Below are 11,443 nucleotides of genomic sequence, written 5' to 3'. Positions count from 1 at the left end.
ACCCTCTATATTTGTTGATGCAAGGGTTTTCCAATAGATAAAATAAAATTTTGCATGGTGCAGTATTTTATACGTAATAAAGCAGGGAGAAGAAAATATTTATATGTTTTGAATTCATCTTACGATAAACGTAAACAAACAAACTAAGGTTGCTTTCAGAATCTTAGATATGTCTAAGAAATTTAAAGAAGACAATTAAAATTCTCAGACGCAGAATAATGCCACTAACATAGCCTAAACAGGATAAATAACTCCTATCTTTGCTGAAGAAAGTGAAGGCAACAAGTGAAGGAGATGGAGTTACGAAGGAGCAATGAAATCAAAGGTATAAGGTTATTGGAGCACAACGTATTGAACATAGTTGGAAGTAATGTTTATGTTAAGTTAAGCTGAAAGTAATGTTTAAGTTCATGTTTATAGACGTGCTGGGTGTCTTAATTTGGGTTCAAATAATAGAAAGTGTTCAGATAAGTGATACAAGCCAATTATACCTTTATACATATAAAGGTATAATTAACTTGCATCGCTTGAATTATGTGAATAACTAATAGATAAATAGGTAAGTTGTCTCTGTTATATAAGTTTGTAAGGGTTATTTATATGAAGAAAACACATGAGCTTGCCAATGTTTACATCTGTATGCTCTTTCGATGAACGTGTTCACAAGTTTATTCTTTGTGAATAAAATGAAGAACAGTTCCGTATAACATAATAGTCCCCAAATTAATTTGCTAAGACTCATTGTGTTGCGTTTATTTCTATCCCTAAAAGAGGAATAATGGTTTGATATTCTTCTGGAAATTGGCGAAGATGAAGATCCAATGTAAAAAGATACAGCAGTAGGGGTGGTGACTTTGCATTGATATATAGTGTTCTTGAATTTTGCATTATCACTTAAAAAACTAATTCTGTTGCTATTAACTTCCGAAATAATGATGCTGTTGCGGTAATTATTATTATTATATTTCTTATTATAATTATTGTTATTTAGGTTATTATCTGTATTGTTATTGTTATAATGGTGATGGTTTGTATTGTCGGAATTAATGTTGTTGCTATCGGTACCCGTGTGCGAATTTAATAGTCTCATATTGTGTGCGAATATCATTTGCGAGATATTTTTAGTGTTTGAAAATCCAAATCTAACCTTGTGCGTGTTTATGACTGGGAAGTAGTGAGAATGTCTTGGAAAATTCTTATTAACAGCATTTCGGAACTGAGAAACCAGATTTGATTTAATCTGTTTTCCAAATGGAATTATTAACCAGATACTTTTTATCAGATTCAGGTGTTGTATATGTGTTATTATTCCTAAAAAACTTCAATTTATTATTATTATTATTATTATTATTATTAAAAAAGGGTTTAAATTGTCGGTTACCTCCCCTATAATGTAAAAAAGCGTTTGACTGTATGTTATTGTCAATAGGGTTATGATGAGGACAATCATTGTATTTATCGTTACTATCAATTTTAATATCCTTATTATCATAGGCAGAAAGATCGTAAGTAGAATTAAGGTATCTGACCTTTTCTTTATATCCTGCTTTTAGTAAGGCAGAGTTATAAAAGTCAGCTTCTTTGTTGAAAATATTTTCATTTGCGGATAGATTTGACAATTTAAGTGATATGTTCTTAACTAAATTTCTAGTTACCATTTTGGAATGATTGCTAAACTGGCCAATATACTTAGGATTAGTGGAGGGTTTATGGTAAGGGAAAAAGGTATTGGTGTGTAGGTCTAGAGTGACATCAAGGAAATTGGTTATGGAGATTTCATCCTCAAAGATGATACCAAAACCCATTCTACAGAAAACCTGACTAATCTATTTTTAACTTTTTGTATTTTTTGGTTTGTGGTATTATGGAGATAGAGCAAGCAGTCATCCTGGTATAAACCGCCCCTAATTGTTGGGAATATATGCGCAGACCAAACCAGCTATCTGTGCTGAGTCGGAACTTCCCATAGGCATGTCAAAACCATCGGGAGTGTCCTTGCATGTCCATAGTCTATTATTAAATTTAATTATAGATTTTTTAGCTGCTAAAACAACATCAATCTCTTCTCTAGAAAGACCCGCCTTATTACGAGCAAACCAGAGTGCCTTATTTAGTAAAATGGGATTAATTGAAGAATAGAAGTTAGAGATATCAAACTGGATAAATTTGGTGTTATGTTTATCATTGATGTTACGAAACCAATCTACTACCTGTAATGAATTTGACCACAAACTAAGTTTTAATTTTTTGACTAAAGTAGGTATATATTTGTCTAGTATGTTTTTACTAAGAATATCTACGTCCGACTTAGATGGGCAGATAAGACATAATTTGGGGCTACTCCAAAAGTTTTTCTTGTGGTCCTTTAAAACAAATCGGGGTTGTTTAGGGTCCAAAGGTTCAGTCCTCTTTTGTAAGTTATATTTATCCATGATTTGTTTGGCTTTCAGGTTAGCTTTCCTAAGTGCTGTTTTACTTGTGATTCAATAGTTCTTTTCTATTTCTCTTTTGAGTAATTCGTTGTAGTGTTCCTTAGATAGTTTGTACATGTTTCCTGTTTTATCAGACTTAACTAGTATGCCATCAATGCTATTAATTTCCTTAGTGATGTTGTTGAGGTATCTGAGGTGACTATTTCTTAATGGTGATTTGTGGAACTTAACATTCTTCACGATTGTCCAAAGATCTTTGAACTGCTTCAATCTCGGGTTTGGTGGTGGGTTGTTTTTGGATTTGAATAGTTTTTTAAAATCTGAAGTTAAATCCTTGTGTTTTTGTTGATCATTCTTGTTATCAAAGAAAAAGATTAGTCATCTCACTCGGTTGATAAAAGAGTTTGTCTTACTAATAAGGTGTTTAAGGAATGTATTCCTTGGTGGAATAGGTATATCCTTAAGAGATGCATTGATGTTAAATAACTCCATTTGTGGTAACTATTATATTAGCAGGTTATGTAATGGCCTGTTTTAAGTATATTTTATTATATGTATTTATTTTCTCTTAGTTAATAATTAACTCCGACAAAATAAATTGGTTAATAGATACCAAGGTAGCAAAGATCACATATATATAGTAGAGAATGTGACGTGTGTGCATATATATATATAATAGTGTGCAAACCTTCGATGCAACCTTCTCCAATGCAGATCTCCGAGGCAACCTTCTCTAATGCATATCTTCGATGCAGCCTTGATCAATAGTACCCTAGGAGTGGTTAGGTCTAGATTGGGATTAGTTGCTGCCTTTCAGAGGTTCCTGAGCCCCCTTTCGCTAGGTTAGCTTAGGCTTAGGTTAAGGTTTAGTTGTGATCGGAACATAACCTCTTCTGACACAGAGGATTGGAAGCCCTTTTGGGTGTTCTATTTTCCTTGCTGGAAGGGCTTGAAACCCATGGGCCAAGGGTGGTTAGATGATGGGGGTGGTGGTTTCAAAAGGGTCAGCATGTGTAACCTGATCGCCTCTGCCAGTCAAACTTCCAACCCATGCATTCCCATTGCGACACTGATTCTGCAGAACTGGGTTGGGTGTGAAAACCAACTTTAAAGTATATATATAGATTTTTTGAATCAGCAATGTTGTGTTCAGTTAAGTCCTATTTGGGATGAAAAATTATTGAGACCAGACCATAATCTTATTAACATGTTTATGACAAAACAATCTACTATATAAATGAAATTGTAATTGTATATAACACCCCTTATGGAGTTTTCCATTCAATCAGGATGAAAAATTGATAAACCAATTCCTTATAGGATTTCTCACTAAAATTGGCTACACTCCATTTTCAACCATAACTTTTACCAATTTTGAAGTATTTTGTTCAAACTTGATGCTAGTGTTACTTAGGACTCATGGGATCTTTGAATGCTTTAAGTTCTCCAAATGAAGAAAAAAAAAAAAAAGAAACAATCGATGAGTGGAAAAATGGATAAACTGATTCCTTATGGGATTTCCCAATCAAATTGTCTGCAACCCATTTTCAGCCAAACGTTTACCAATTTCAATGGATTTCACTCAAATTTGACGTCGGTGTTACTTAGTTTGGTTTGAAACAAAGCGCTTGATTAGCTTAATAATCCTTACTTAAGCCTGGGCAACACCGGGCTATACTGCTAGCATTTAAATAAAATGTACTTTGAGACCAGACCATAATCTTGTTACCATGTTTATGACATAAAATAATCTACTATATAAATGAAATTGTAATTGTATATATCACGGAAAGACTTCAAAACAGAGCATCCTCAAGAAAAATGGATTTCATTTTCAAAATCTGCATCCCAAATAGAAGGAATTCAGTTATTACTAATCAAAAATTTGCTGCAAGAAATAACTCAACTTTCAGATTGCCAAATCTACTTCTCTTGATCTGTCCTATCTGTCTATCTCTGTCTTTTATGTTTACACCTCTCTATACATTTTTACCACACTCTCTCTCTCTCACTTTCTTGACATGACATATAATTGCCTTCATTTTGTTTAAAACTTTGTTATAATGTTTTTGCTTTCACTTTATGAGAGAGAGCTATCATGCAGAAAATGCTAGCTTCCAAATCCTGTTTTATGAATGGGTAAAAATAATCAAACTTTGGACCTCTGTAACATTTTCCTCAAATTTTTTTTTTTAAATAAATCAATTGCAAAATCAGATTCAGCATGGAAAATTACACCAGTGTACCAAATTGGAAAATTTTCACTTAATTTCAAAATTTCAAAATCTGTGACAGCAACAGAAGATTCCTTCTTGCTACTTGTTTATCTGTCTCTGTCTTTTACACATTTGTTATAGTAAACGTCCCTCTCTCTCTCTATATATATATATTTACCACACTCCCTGTATATGTATATCGCTCATACTGAGTGTGTGTATGTTTGTATATGCATGTGTGTGTGTGTGTGTGTGTATATATATGAGTGTGTGTGTGTGTATGCAAGTACACATAGAATTGCACTAGGTCAACAGAATCAAAAATCCCTCGCAAAGCGTCAAGTTCATGTGACACCTGAATGGAGAAGGAATAGGCTTGATTATATATGAACACAAGCCTCTGTTGCACAGTCTCAGGAGACACCTGAATATAGATTTCATCAATTAGACAAGTGTACAAGAGCATCTGTCACATAGACTCAGGAGATGATGTCCCATTTCAATTCAAATGACTTCAATTTCCAGTGAGTCTTAATTTTACCAGTTGACCATTGATAAATCGCAAGGGCAAACATTTTTCATTGCCAGTTTACATCTTGAAGAGCCTTATTTCACCTACGGTCAGCTTTATATTGCATGTTCAAGAGTAAGAAGTAAGAAAAATCTTTACATCTATGCACCAAAAGGAAAAACAAAAAAACTTCATTTATTGAGACCATATAAATTGTCTCAAATAATGTAGAAATCCATCCTGATCAAGGCCTATCCATTGGTGAAAACATAGTCTGACATGGAATAAAAAAAACTGAAATAAAGGATTCTATTTTGAAAATTACCCAGTAATGACAGGCTACTCAGCTAGTATACATATACACCAACAAGGGCATACCTACATTATTGTAATAACATATGAAAATGGGCTGAAAAGTTCATAGGCTGACTATGAAGGAATGATGCTAAATCTGTGAAATCTTGTATGAATTAATTTCAACTCCCTCTTATTAATAACTACGTTGTTTCTTGCCAGGTAAACCAACATCTGATTGTTCGAAGAAAATTTCAAAATAACTAGTAGTGACTTCTCTTGAAAATAGACAAAATTTGGCATCATGGTGTTATCAAGTACCAGCAGAAAAAGGGTTTAGCCCCCAAGGACATTCATGCTGACATGGTTACTACATTAGGAGATGACACTCTAGCTTTGTCAACAGTGCAAAAGTGGAGCACTGAATCTAAGAGGGGAAGAAAGAGTCCTGAAGATGACCCAAGGCTGGACAAACTGCAACTGCTACCACTGAGGAAAACAATGTTCATGTTCACCATATGGTGATGGATGACAAGTGATTGACTATAAATCAAATAACCAATGCTGTTAGTATATCTTATGGGGGTTGGAAATATTTTGCACAATGAACTTGGCATGATGAAGGTTTCTGCTTCAGTGGGTGCCACATCTTCTGATCAAAAGTGTATCAAGTTGACCACACCATAAAAACTTTGACATCGTTTGAGGCAGATCCAAATGATTTCCTTGAACATTTCCTAACCCAAGATTAGTGTTGGCTTCATCACTTTGTGCCAGAGGCAAAGAGACAATCCATGAGGTGGAATCACCCCTTCCCAATGTTCCAAAGAAGGCCAAGGTTATTTCATCTGCAGGGAAGGAAGTGGTCTCAGTTTTTCTTTTGTATGCAAAAGGCATTGTGTTTATTGACCATCTTCAAAAGGGCCACATTATCAATGGAGAGTACTATGCCAACTTGCTGAGGTAGTAATGAAAAGTCATCAAGACCAAAGGCCCAGGAAAACTGTTGAAACAAGTCTTGTTTCATAAGGTAGCTGCAGCAGCACACAAGTCCTTGTTTTTAATGGCTTTCAATGGTTTTGTGGTTGTGCATGGGACAATAGTTTCCAGTTAATGCCAAAATGGGGTATTTAACTGTGTCTATATATGTTTAGATAGTGAAACACCATCTTTCCTCTTTAGATTGCAAAAAGTATGTGTGCTGGTTGTATTGTGTTTTGAACTTGTTTGCTGCTGACCTTATATACATGGGAGTACCCAAAAGTAACTGGGAACGTTCTCTGTGGGACAAGCCTGTTGCAGTTCAGGCTTCCACTGCTAGAAGTTACTTGATGTGACCCTCAGGCATCAGTCTACCAACAGGCAGTGAGGTTGTACTGCCACATGATGTGTTTTTGTTTTGCTATGATTCTCCCCTGCTCACTGATTTTTCTGATGGCTGAAATGAAGGAACAGCTTCTGTGAAATTCCATTTTCTGCCAGACAAAATAGTGGCCGAAACAGTTGTCATGCTTCAAACAGCTTACAGGGATGCTGCTGCCATGAGCAAAATACAAGTTTATGAGTGGTTTCCATGCTTTAAAAATGGTCACTTGTCATTTGAAGACCAACCTTGTTCAGGATGACCATCAACCTTCCAAACAAATGAAAACATCATGAAAATTCATGAAATGATCTTAGTGGACTGTCACTGAACAATTGATGATCTTGTTGATACGACTGGTGTGTCCTGGAGCTTCTGCCAACGAATTTTGAGTGAGGAATTGCAAATGAAAAGAGTTGCAGTGAAATTTGTGCCTTACTTGTTGATGGAAGATCAAAAGCCATCACTACTGAATGCATGTCATGAACTGAAAGAACAGTTGGAAGTTGATCTGGACCTTTTTTCAAAGATCATTACTGGTGATGAAAGCTGGTGCTATGGAATTTGCAAACATGGAAGAGGTGAAGAAAAAAACGACAGAGGCGTTCAAAGGCATCACTTCACAAGAGTTCCAGCACTGCTTTTGAATAGTGGAAAATGTGATTGGACTAAGGCATTGCTTCAAATGGAGAATACTTTGAAGGCAATAAAAGTATAAAACTAAGTGAATAAAATATATTGCAAAATTTCGGTTTCTTTTGGGTACCCCCTTGTATATAGATGCAGTTGGTGTTGTAGTGTTAGTGGTTGCAGGTACACTATAGAAAATTTTTTAAAAGATGTGAAAAGGTTATTCCATGATGGTTTCTTGGACAAGTTGGGTTGGTGCAATAAATTTAAAGCCAAATTTCAGGTAAAAAAAAATTCATTACCAGTTTTCACACCCAGACATAATGTACCATTTGCAGCTCTGGAAAAGGGGAATAAAGAATTAGACAGACTGGAAAAATTGGGAGTGATTGAAAAGATTGATTATTCACACTGGGCATCTCTAACAGTTTATGTTAAAAAGAACAATAAAATTCAGGTATGTGCAGATTTTTTGACAGGACTAAACGAATGTTTAAAACAATATAACTACCAGTTACCTAGCCCAGAGAAAATTTCTAAACTAAATGGTGGAAAATTGTTCTCAAAATAAAATTTTTCTGATGTGCACTTACAAATACAAGTGAAAGACGAATGTACCCAAGTTCTAACAATTAATACCCATAAAGGTCTGTACAAATTTAACCAGTTTCCACTTGGCATAAAAGTTGCTCCAGTTATATTCCAACAAGCGATGGATATGATACTTGCAGAGTATGACTTCATGATGGCTTAAATGGATGATATATTAATTAAAAGTGAATCCCGTGATCAGCATGTCGAGCATGTGAAATGTGTTTTTCAAAAAAATAAGAGATTATGGTTTCACACTGAGTGAGGAGAAATGTGAATTTTTCTTACCTAAAATGAAATATTTAGGACAAATCATCGATAAAAATGGTTGTTGACCAGATCCATTGAGGGCAGATGCAATTAAAAATATGCCGCCTCCAACAAATATATCTACCTTACAAGCCTATTTGGGACTTGCAAACTGTTTTCAAATTTATATACCAAATGTGCACAAGGTAAGTGCTCCACTAGATAATCTGTCAAAAAAAGATGTAAAGTGGAATTGGTCTGAAAATTGTCAGAAGGCATTCAACAAAATTTTTAAAATTTTAACATCTGATTTGTCTTTAGCAGATTTCAATCCTGCAATGGAGATTAAAGTAGCTTCAGATGCTAGTGAGTATAGTATTGGAGCAGTAATGCTACATAAATATGAAGATGGTAACATGAAGGCTGTGGTTTATGCCTCACGTTTGCTTCTACCTACAGAAAAAAATTACAGCCAAATTGAAAAAAGAGGCTCTAGCAATTATTTTTGCTGTAAAAAAATTTCATAGATTTTTACACAGTAGAAATTTTTGATTACAGACTGATCATTGTGTGTTATCTATATATGGGTCAAAGAAAGGAATCCCTATCCATACTGCTAATAGGTTGCAATGCTGGGGTACTATATTACTAAACTATGATTTTAAGATGGAGTATATACCATCTAAGAAATTAGGACATGCTGATTGTTTATCAAGACTGATTTCGAAAAATACTGAACCACTTGAGGATATTGTGATTGTTGCATTGTGAGTGGAAAATGAAATTAATTTTTTTTTTTTTTTTTTTTTTTTGCTGTAGCTTAAGCTCAGAGCTGTGGCCATGCTGATCATATGTGAACTACCAGTTACATTACAAAGCATAACATTAAAAGTGGAAAACGATGAATTTATTAAAAAAATGAAAGAAATGCTGAAGGCTAAAAGAGATAAAAATATGCGTTTTGCTGAATGCAACACAAATTCAAACCGGTTCTCAACGTGTGACAATGTGTTGGTGTAAGCACAAAGTGTCATAATGCCAGCCACACTACAGAAGTGATTACTAGAGGAATTTCCCCTTGATCTCCCCGGGATTTCAAGAACGAAATCATTAATGAGAAGTTATGTGTATTGGGCCAAGAAAGGACCATGACATTGAAGAACTAAGTGAAAGCATGCAGGGGTTGTGTGCTAGAAGTAAAATTACCTACCACAAAATGGCAACTGTGGCCAGAAACAGATATCCCATGGTCCAGACAACATGTTGATTATGCAGGTCCATTTAACAGTTCATATTACCTTGTTGTGGTAGACAGTTTTCTAAGTGGCCTGAAGTGCGTAAGTGCAAAAAGCCAACATCTGCGGTTACAGCAAGTATTTTACATGAATTGTTCACCAGATACAGTATTCTTGATACCATTATGTTTCATAATGGAACTCAGTTTACTTCAGACGTGTAAAAGAAATTTTGTAAAATGTTTGCTGTCGAACATGACTACTCCACTGTATCATCTTAGGTCAAATGAACAAGCAGAGAGTTTTGTTGATACTTTTAAGAGGGCTTTAAAAAAGGTGAACAATAATGACCTAGCACTTCAACAATTTCTAAGAGTGTACTGAGTAACACCTAATCCCAATACTCCATCTGGAATGTCACCCATGGAATTAATGTTTGTTAGAAAGTTAAGATTCATTTTTTGCAAGTTGTTATCAAGTAAAAAAAGAAAAACGGCAAACAATAAATATAATTCAAAATTTTTCACAATAGGTGACAAAGTTTTTTTTTAAATGTATAACTATGGTAAAGAAAGATGGGAGGACAGTGCAATTATTAAACAAATTGGAAAAATGTTATTTTTGGTAAAAGGAAAAAATTTTGAACATAAAAGATATATAAACTAACTTTAAAAAAACGATTTTCAGAAGAAACAGTCATGAGAGATGAAATTCCCTTGGAAGTTTTTTATGACATGTTTGAGGTGCCAATACCGAAACAAATTGAAACTACACGTTCAAGTACCAGAAAAAGGAAAAGAATTGAATTACTGGAATTAGACCCTAAGTGTAAGAGAGATTAAACACTGGACAGGGTTTAATTCACAAAAAGGGGAGAAGTTATGGGAGGTTAATTCTCAAAAAGATGTGGAAAGATCCTGATCACCCTCACGTAACTGAAAGTGGACTAATGCATTTCAATAAAAGAAACTATGCAAACTGTTGGTAGTTGACAGCATGGCAGTTGAGAGTGTAGTTGACTGCGTTGATCATACATATTGGTTACTGTGTTACTTTAATATTGCAACTACATTTGGAGTAGTATGGAGTGTGTTCTGTCTGAACATATTCATTCTGCGTAAAGTTATTCTAGATAACCATTTTCAAATATCTATTAGGGTAATGCTATCTCTACACCCGATGTGCACAACACGTCATAACAGAATACTAATGCTCCGTTATCAGTATTTTCCTGCTCATCCACTTTTTATAAATTGACAAAAAGTAAAACTATACCAATGAGAAACTGAAGATAGGGGAGAAAAATTACCAATAAAGCAATAGTATATAAATTAAATTATATCAATCAGAAAGCATTGCAGCAAATATGAGTGAATCAGTTTGAATTAAAAGGAGTCTGACCAGGTTCACACCTGAGAAACACCTTAAGCAAACTGTGAGTCTCATCAATTCAACTGTATTGAACATGTTTTAAAAATTTCAAATGATCGTGATGCTTTCAAAAACATGACAATTTTTTTGTCCCACCTCTTTTCAATCCTCACAACAATCTGGGGCTCATTTTCCCCTATGGAAAATATTGTTATAATGTATCCTGGATGAAGGCTAAAAAACGTTCAAGTGGTAAAGAACATTTTTAGTTGAGAGCAAGAACAAACTGCAAGTCTATAAGAATTTGTGAGGACATAGCTATTTGAGTTGGTTGTTAAATGTTCAAATTTTGCCCAACACTGTGGCAATGAAAGCAAATTCTATTTTGATTTCTCATTAAAGGAGTGGGAGATGGGCCCAAAAAAATTTTGTATTATTTCAGTGAGGGTTGATTTGGGTGAGTAGAAACAATTGTGCTGATGCATTCCAAATTTGTGGGGAGGGTGTTATTCCAAAAGCCAGGAGAGAAAATAATATAAAAAAAGTGAAAT

At 34.6% G+C, this 11,443-nt stretch overlaps 1 protein-coding gene across 6 annotated transcripts in view; it reads right to left on the bottom strand.

The window, feature by feature from the left end:
* Nucleotides 1-11,443, bottom strand: part of LOC106869322 (MATH and LRR domain-containing protein PFE0570w-like) — a 101,403-nt gene that overhangs the window by 4,622 nt on the left and 85,338 nt on the right. Inside the window, exon 1 of one of the 6 annotated variants that reach the window (XM_052972395.1) lies at nucleotides 7,749-7,801. The exons of the other annotated variants lie outside the window; for them this stretch is intronic. The gene's annotated coding sequence lies outside the window, so the exon portion shown is untranslated. Of the gene's footprint in view, nucleotides 1-7,748; nucleotides 7,802-11,443 lie in introns of those variants that run through there. 6 annotated transcript variants of the gene reach the window in all.

The sequence above is a fragment of the Octopus bimaculoides genome, chromosome 13, assembly GCF_001194135.2.
Source record: "Octopus bimaculoides isolate UCB-OBI-ISO-001 chromosome 13, ASM119413v2, whole genome shotgun sequence".
In the NCBI taxonomy this organism is placed as follows: domain Eukaryota; kingdom Metazoa; phylum Mollusca; class Cephalopoda; order Octopoda; family Octopodidae; genus Octopus; species Octopus bimaculoides.
This window is presented reverse-complemented; position numbering and strand designations above follow the sequence as displayed.